Source organism: Corvus brachyrhynchos, unplaced genomic scaffold (genome assembly GCF_000691975.1).
Source record: "Corvus brachyrhynchos isolate BGI_N302 unplaced genomic scaffold, ASM69197v1 scaffold705, whole genome shotgun sequence".
Lineage (NCBI taxonomy): Eukaryota > Metazoa > Chordata > Aves > Passeriformes > Corvidae > Corvus > Corvus brachyrhynchos.
This window is the reverse complement of record NW_008238346.1, coordinates 2525752-2534106: the sequence shown is the minus strand read 5'-3', so window position 1 is coordinate 2534106 and position 8355 is coordinate 2525752.

Genomic DNA, 8355 nt, shown 5'->3' with positions numbered 1-8355 from the left:
CAGCTATCATGGTCTTGGTCCTCCCAGAGATGTTCTTCCCTCCAGGCAGATCTGATCCTAGGGAAGTGACAGATGCCCTTTGCATTGCAGGTTCATCTGATGGGAGATTCACACACTGCACGAGGAGTGAGGAAGAACTTCATGGGGAGCAGAAGCACCATGCTTTCATGCTGGGTCACAGTCACCTCACACAGGGCCTGACATCACTGGCCACTTCCAAAAGTCTCTTTGTAGCCTCATGTTAAAGATGAGTTTATATCAGCATTTGTACAGTTGTGCTGAAGAAGAAAGAATAAATGGCTTACCTCAGGGGAGCCTCAGGGGAAGCCTGTGACAGAAGAAAGGTTTGGTCCAGGCTCATCCATGCCCCAGGCTGGTATCCTGCCCCTATATCATCTCTCCTGGTGTTGACCAGTGCTGGGCTCCAGCCCTCAGCTCCCACAGCTGCATTACGTCGGGTAGGAATGAAGCCCTCTTAGGAGGGAAAATGGAAATCTGTGCAGAAAAATATTTCAGACTTCTAAAAACACGTCAGAAGCCTCAGAATTCCTCTACAAAAAAAGAAGGTGTAGAACAAGGAGCAGATAATGTCCAAAGACTTGCTGAATATAAGGGGATTGTAGTTCAAAACCAGGACTCTGAGGTTTGTGAGCAACAGACATGAGTAGCAAAGAGACCAAAGAGGTTAGTGCTAGATAGATGGGTAAGGAGAACAAGAGCGCTTGCAAAAATACCAGGGGAGATGTAGTACTAGCAAGGAGCTGAATCCTTCAGTAAACTGAGAGACTGAACTCTTTTGAAATCTGCCTTTAAATAAATATACAAACACAAAGTTTGAACAACTAGAAAACACTGGAGAGAAATAAACCTGTAGAAATAAAGAAAATGACAAAGAATGGGTAAGGGAATATAGAGAAAATATGAATATAAACAAATTAGCCTTCTACATTGCATAAAGCCCAGAACACTTAGGGAATTGAACAACAAATTTATTGTACCACCAACAATTATTTTTTGACAAATCATGGGAGATTCCCAGGGCCTGGAGCAAAGCAAACATTGTTCAGATTTTTCAGAGAAGAACTGAAGCATGATCCCAATTATTACAGTCTCATAAATCAGTTTTCTCTCCCTGGTAGCATAATAGCAAAATAATTTCCTGAGACCTATGGGGCTGAGTTGCTCATTACCCACAGATGATCCAGCCCAGTCCTACAGAGTGCTGGTGCAGGGCTACTGACAGCCACGGTCCCAACCAGGGGAAAGAAGAAAGACTCGCTGGGCTGTGGTGGTCCAGCAGCGTGCCCAGATGCCACAGTGTGAACCTGCATGAAAAACACACAGGATGAGACCAAACAAACTCATCTCCAAAGTATAAATTATGCTGGTCCTTTTTTTAAGCTAATTAGTGTCAATACTAATTTACCTGATCCTAAACTCAGTGATGCTGTTGGAAAGCATTTACCTCTGTGGAGAACCCATGAGGAAATAATCCCAGCTCAGCCAGGCGCTATAGGGACAACCAGCAGATCTTGCTCAGATCTCACATTCCTAGAAATGCACTGGGAAGGAATTCAGAGAAAACCAGGAGATTTATAGATGGCCTAAAAAAACAACCCTGACATTGTTAATATGATGAAAAAATTAAGAGACAATGAGTAAGTAGACACGGCTGCCATCAGGCTAATGCTATTTGTCCAGCCTCTGGGAAAGTGCTAAGGCAAAATTCTTCTCCTTAATTTCTTATTCCCGCCCAAAGCCTGATAGTTTTTACTTTGTGCAGGACATATATATTTCATCTATAATCATTATTTGTAGATATTTTTTAAGGTCAGAAGGGACCATTAGATCATCAGTTCTGGCCTCCTACATAACACATGTCCTAGAATGTCATCCAAAAAGGTAATGAACTATTCACCTCGGCTGTGGAACTGAATGAGGGCTGAACCTGCGACTGTTTGGTTCTGTGGCTTTTGGGAAGATCACAGATGTGTTCTGACATTTCTTCATATAGATTCTGCAAAGCACTATCACACGGAAAATCCCATATGAAAAGCAATTCTCTTTAAAAAAACCAAACCAATACTTGGAGATAGAGAACTGCAGAGGAAGCCCACAGGATAAATGAAAAAAAATAGAAATCAGCTTTTTCCAAATTTCATACCAAGCTTTTTATTCTTTCCATCTTCCTAGTTAACTGTTGTCAAAATAACCAGATGCAAGCATCAGGGAAACTAAATGATAGTTTAGTCTCCAAAAGAGTGGGAGAAAAAAAACTTGCTGAAATGTGTTTCTACAGTAGACTTTATACATCCATCCATTCAGTGGGATCTAATGTAAGTCAGGCTTTAACAAATATTTTTGCTCAACTTGGTTCCACAATAAAATTGTAGAAGTTACTGAAAGGTGAAAAAAACCCTCAATCTTTTCAACTTAAAAAAAAAAAAAAAGACATTTAAGGGGGGTCTAACAGAAGTATACAAAAATCTTAGCTGAATGGATAATATCAATGCATGTTACTACTTTTGATACTGCACAGATGACAGGATCGGGGGCATAAATGGAAGTTCAAAAAACAAATTCAGAGGAGACATAAGGAAGTGCTTTGTCACTCAAAGAATAATAAATGTTTGGAATGGCCTACTGGGCAAGGTTGTTGAGGCAAAGACAGTGGGCTCGTTCAAGAAGCAATTAGATGCTATCCTGGGGGAAACGCTGTATTACAAGAGACAAGCATCAATGTGTTGAATGGCCTTTTCTCATTCCTAACATTTTCTATGTTCTTTTCTCCAGCTTGTACTCTTAAGGGTCTGCAGCCTCGGTGTATGATATCAAAACTGAAATCAGGCCCAGCAGTGTTCTCCACTAAACTGGGCCAAGAAGCATAATAAAGATTTGGCCTTGCTATAAAAATGTGCCACGCTGTACTGTTACCCTGCTTATTCCATGCTGGCTTCTGGGCTTCTAATAAAGGAGCAGGAGTTGGGCAAAGCACCCAGGGTTCAAAGATTTTTTTCACACCTTGTGTCGAGTCCAGAGTGCACTTTTAAGAAACTGGGGCACCCTGCCCTTCAGGTGGGAGCACTTCAGAGGTGGGCCAGGACAATTCCAGTGCATGCAGGGCTCTTTGGATCCATCACAACCTAAACTCAGTATACAAATGTGCCTTTATTAGTAGTTATTAATATTTTTTTGAGAACTGCTCTGTCTCTTTCAGCTTACCCATCCCTTCTAATGCTGTTTCCTCTCCCTCCAGGCACAGCCCAGATACTTTCCCCCCTCTTACACCTTTGCAAACATCAAAAGGGAATAAAAGTTTGTATTTGCTCTTTGGTGCATGCAGGGGCACCCACAGGACAGGTGAGTCTTTAGAAGGTTAAATAACATACCAGTGTAGTGCCAAAATAGGTGCGCAACTCAGAGCCATAGGCTGAAATGGGGCAATTGCACCCCACTAACTCCCAGTAAAATCCCAGCCCCTTCCATGATGAGGTCACTGCACACCCCTGTGCCCCTGGGGCAGCACAGAGGAGGTGCAGGTTCAGCTGCTGATGGGCACAGAGCTCCTGGAACCCAGCTGAACAAGCTGAAGTCCACTCAGAGGAGAGGGGTGATTCAAGATACATCTTACACTAATTATTGTATTGCATCCATCTGAGTGTGTCCAGAGAAGGGCAATGGAGCTGGTGAAGGGTCTGGAGCACAAGTCTGAGGAGGAACAGCTGAGGGAGCTGTGGGTGTCTAGCCTGGAGAGAAGGAGGCTCTGGGATGACCTTATCGCTCCCTACAACCACTTGCAAAGAGGTTGTAGTGAGGTGGGGGTCGGTCTGTTCTCTCAGACAGCAAGCAACAGGATGAGAGGAAATGGCCTCAAGTCACATCAGTGGAGATTTAGATTGGTTGTCAGGAAAAATTTCCTTGCTACAATGGTTGTCAATCTGTGGAACAGGGTGCCCAGGGAAGTGGTGGAGTCACCATCCCTGGAGGTAGTATTTAAAGATGTGTAGATGTGGCACTTGGGGACATGGTTTAGTGGTGGATGTGGCAGTGCTGGGTTAACAATTGGACTTGATGATCTTGGAGGTCTTTTCCAACCTAAATGAATCTATGATTCATTCATGGGGTTTATGGGTTATGGAGGAAGCTTTAAGGGCTTTCTGTAGCAGGCTGCATGGAGACACTATGGTAAAGATGGTCTCTCCTCCCCTCCACTTACTGGGTATCCTACAGGAGGTCATAGGCAGGCACAACTAGACAGTGAGGAAGTCCTCAAGGACATGAATTTTACTAATCACACAGGACTCTTTAGCTCTCAGCAAGTATTTCATCAGCAACTCAGCAAAGAGACATTTCAGGGAAATATTTAAAGAATGCTGCATTTGCAGCTGTGCTTTTTTTGTATGGGAAAACTTCACCATGTATAAGGCACTGCACAAGAGAAAGTATTCAACTACTTTGGGGGGTGGGGAGAGGAAAATGTGTGGCTGTGCAAGAAATGCTCAGCTAATAAAGCAGCTGAAAAACTGGAGGAGAGGGATGGCAATTCCTCCCTCTCCAGCCAGGATGAAGAAGGAAAAAAGAATTTTGAGCAGCTCCCCCCACCCAGACACTAACGCAGTCCCTCATTCAGGGCCATGCAAATAGAGTTTAAATTAATATGAATTTCTGAAACACTCACAGTCTGTCCTTTCTTCCCCTAAATCTTCTGCAAGTTGTTGGCTTGGGGTTTTTTATTATCCTATTTTACTGGTGAAGGATTCTTATGTTTCTACCCTTCATTACAGTGGCTTTGTGCCCCAGCACTCCCGGGAAAATGCATATTCAGAATAGCTTTGCAAGTGCTGCCGAAGCCATTTGATGTCTGCACCACTAGCTAAGTTATTTGCTAACAAACGCTGAGACTTTTTGCCCTCTCAAAAGAACTATTTCACATGTGGTTTTTGGCTTTCTCTGCAGTGGCTCAGCAATATTATTTTATCCCAGCAAAGAGCACATTTTTGTTTAATATCACTGCTATATTTCAGTATGTTCCCAAGATGATAAATGTTGGCTCAGAAAAGAGGCAACTTTTTCAAACAATAAGTAATAAATTGTGGAAGGCTGAGGTAAATATTTTTCCATGTCCCCGAACAACTCTTGAGTACATTCCTGAGGAGTGTATTGACAGTAAAATGTTTGAGAACAAGAAAATTTGTTGGATCAGGTTGTGGTTGTTGTCCAACCCATAAAACATCATGAAAATTCCTAGCTCTTTTTCCCATCTGTTCCAGTGTGTACTTCTGGGTACAGCTTTAACCAAAGCATTCAAACTGTCTACTATAGAAAATATGAATATGAATGAATTTGTGTGAGAAGACAAACTGCATTGTTCCAAGGCTTTAGGAAAAAACAACCTGAAACACAAAGTTTGTCAGCTAGGCCCAGATGTCTTGGCAATGAATTATTCAAACACCTGGATTCACTATGCCAAGTGAGATCCAGAGTGCAACGGGTGACCCACCCAGGCAAGGACAAAACATGTCACAGGTGGGTTGCTGAGCACTGAACTTGTGCAGTGAGTTGTTTGTGATCAAATCAAAGGTCACAAAAGTCAGAAATTATTGACTAAAAATGTCACCTCAATATTCTGTTTGAAAACTATGCCCGCTAGCAGGCAAGCCACAAAGAGAAAAAGATTACCAAATTCAGAATATTATTATCTAGTGTAAGGTTTACCTGCAGGTAATGCCATCCTTGTGTGCATCACCTCCAACACCACCATGTGTCTGTCCAGCCCTGTACATGCCTTTGAACCCCATCCTTACAGCTTCTGCCCTCAGGCTGGCATGCTCACCCAGGAGGAGAGCTCCCTTAACCCACCAGGAGCCAGAGGGAAAAGCACTGGTGACTGGGAGCAGAGCTGCAGGTGCTGACCCCAGCTGCATGAAAATGAGCATCTCAGTATGTACTGAATGAAGGCTATATATATATATATATATATTCATATATATATGAAGGCTACTTCATTATAATTTCTTTGCAGTGATTTCAAAGGATTTTTGCAATTTTTAAATATTGCATATGGACATGTTCAATATCCTTCTGGGCCAATATCTGCCTGTTTAAATGGAAACTACTAATCCCCTAACACTATAAGGGGAAGACCTATTCAGTATACATAGTCTGTACTTGAGACATAAATAATAAATGCAATTTAAACTGAAATTTGAGCAGACTTTCCATTAAGTAACAGATCACTGTTGGATGGGCATGGTTTTTTATATCTGGCAGAGGGCTGTATCTCAGATATGTAGACATCATGTAGAGATGGGATATTTTGTACGAACATTAATAATGATGTTCCTACATCGCTCATGCTGTGGAAATGCTTCCTATTCATCTCATTATCTTCTGGTCCCACAATGGCAGCATGATGAGTGCAGAGAAATGAGTGAGAAACCTTCTATGTCTTTGTGTGGTGGGCATAAAATGGTTGCAAACTAGATGAATGCTTAAATACATTATCTCTTTGACATTTCACACTACCCTTCTGGAAAGACCCCATATATTTAATATCAAAAGGCCAAAGACCACTTACCATGGGAGAAAAAGAGAATGACTGCTTTGTCCTGCTATCTGTATCCCAGGGAGCAGATCACAGAGGACCAAGATGGTTTCCCTCACACCTTGAAAGGGGCTGATGAGAACCCAGGAGCACCTAGATAGAAGTCAGATCTGTTCACTCATATCAGTCCTACAGATCTGCTCTAAATCTCTCTTCCCAATCACCTCCTCCAGGGTTAAAAAGATGGCACAGCAGAGTGTGCCAGAGAGGTTGTTCTGAGTTATTGTTGTGTATGTTTCCGTGGTCATTGCTGTCTTCATAACACTCATTTCAATATAAATCACTTCTGTTTTCACATTTTCTCCCAGACTAGTTGTACATGCCGAGGACCATTCCCATGAGTACCAGTTGAATCTGCTTCCCCCAGCTCTTCTCTAACGACCTTTCACAACATTGGTAAAGGCTTCAGCACTCACTGAAATCATCAAAGGGCCTATTCTCATCTTTCATGGAATCTAATAAGAATGGTGGGGCTATATATTCACAAAGCTGGCACTGCTTCTCTGCACGTCCTTTAAAAGCTGCAGGAGTCTCCATGTGGGAGAATGGGAATAACAGCACTGGCCTGTCAGCCATGGAGGCTACAACACAGAATCCCTTAAGAGAAGTGTTGAAGTCCAAAACAGTTGATGTAGGAAAGAAAACAGTCTGCAGGAAAGTAAGAGGTTCACACATTCATGGGGAAGAAAGCAATGTGCCTACAGGTAGCTCAGCTGCCACCCCAACCTACAGCCCCGAAATACAAGTGACAACAGGACTGAAAACATGAAAATCCCAAGCTTCACTGATCTAATTTACATCAGTGGACAACTTCTTGTACAGACGAATCTCTGGAACAGGCCTCCTTCCCTCAGTCTATTAACAGAACTATAAATATTTAATTTGAAATATAAGATACTAATAAGCGTCTTTAATAAAAGAAGATTGTGGTAGATTGGCAGACTGCCACATTCATCTCTACTTCATACAGTGTCTCCTTTTTGTCTTGAATTGCTAGATGACATCCTTCTGATGGAATTAATTGGCCTCTTTCTTGCCCCACGCTATTTCTGGTTTAATTATCTTGCCGTTTGGCCCGTGGATGATGTTATTCCTGCTTTTTTGCTCTAAGTGTTCTCAGTTGGTACAAGGTGTTGCCTGAATTCAGTTCCGTTTTCCTCTTACAAGTTCCTGACCAATATTTTGCGACATTTTCTGCAGAAAGAACAACTTAGATTCCTATGCAAAGCAAGCTGTGATCAAAATCCATTGGCTTCAACAGCTGATAGCTCAGCTTTTCACACCTGCCACGTGCCTCAAGCAGTCGTAAGACAGAAATGTGCATTGGAAAATGAAGTTGCACACATGATGAAGAAGAGATGACAAGACTGATTGAAAGAAATGAAACCATGTTTCTGTTTTCTCAGGAAATTACAGCTTGACCTCAGGTTACTCAGATATTTCCATTGACTTTAGGGCTTTTCCTCTGCAGATATATCAGATATGAGATCCATCCAGTGAAGTACATTCGCTTGTAATTACCGAACTACCAAAGTACAAAAAGTTGCAAAGGACATGAAATGTATTTTAGAATTAGACAATAGGGTTTGGCTAATTTCTACATTTGTCCATATACCGATTGACTTTTTATTTGGTTTGTCTTAAATTGTTAAGAAGAAAATTAAAAATTAAGGATGAGGAAAATTAAGGACATCTGGATAAAAAAGAGGAAGAGAAAAAGAAGCTTACAAGTAAGCTTACAAGTAAGCACT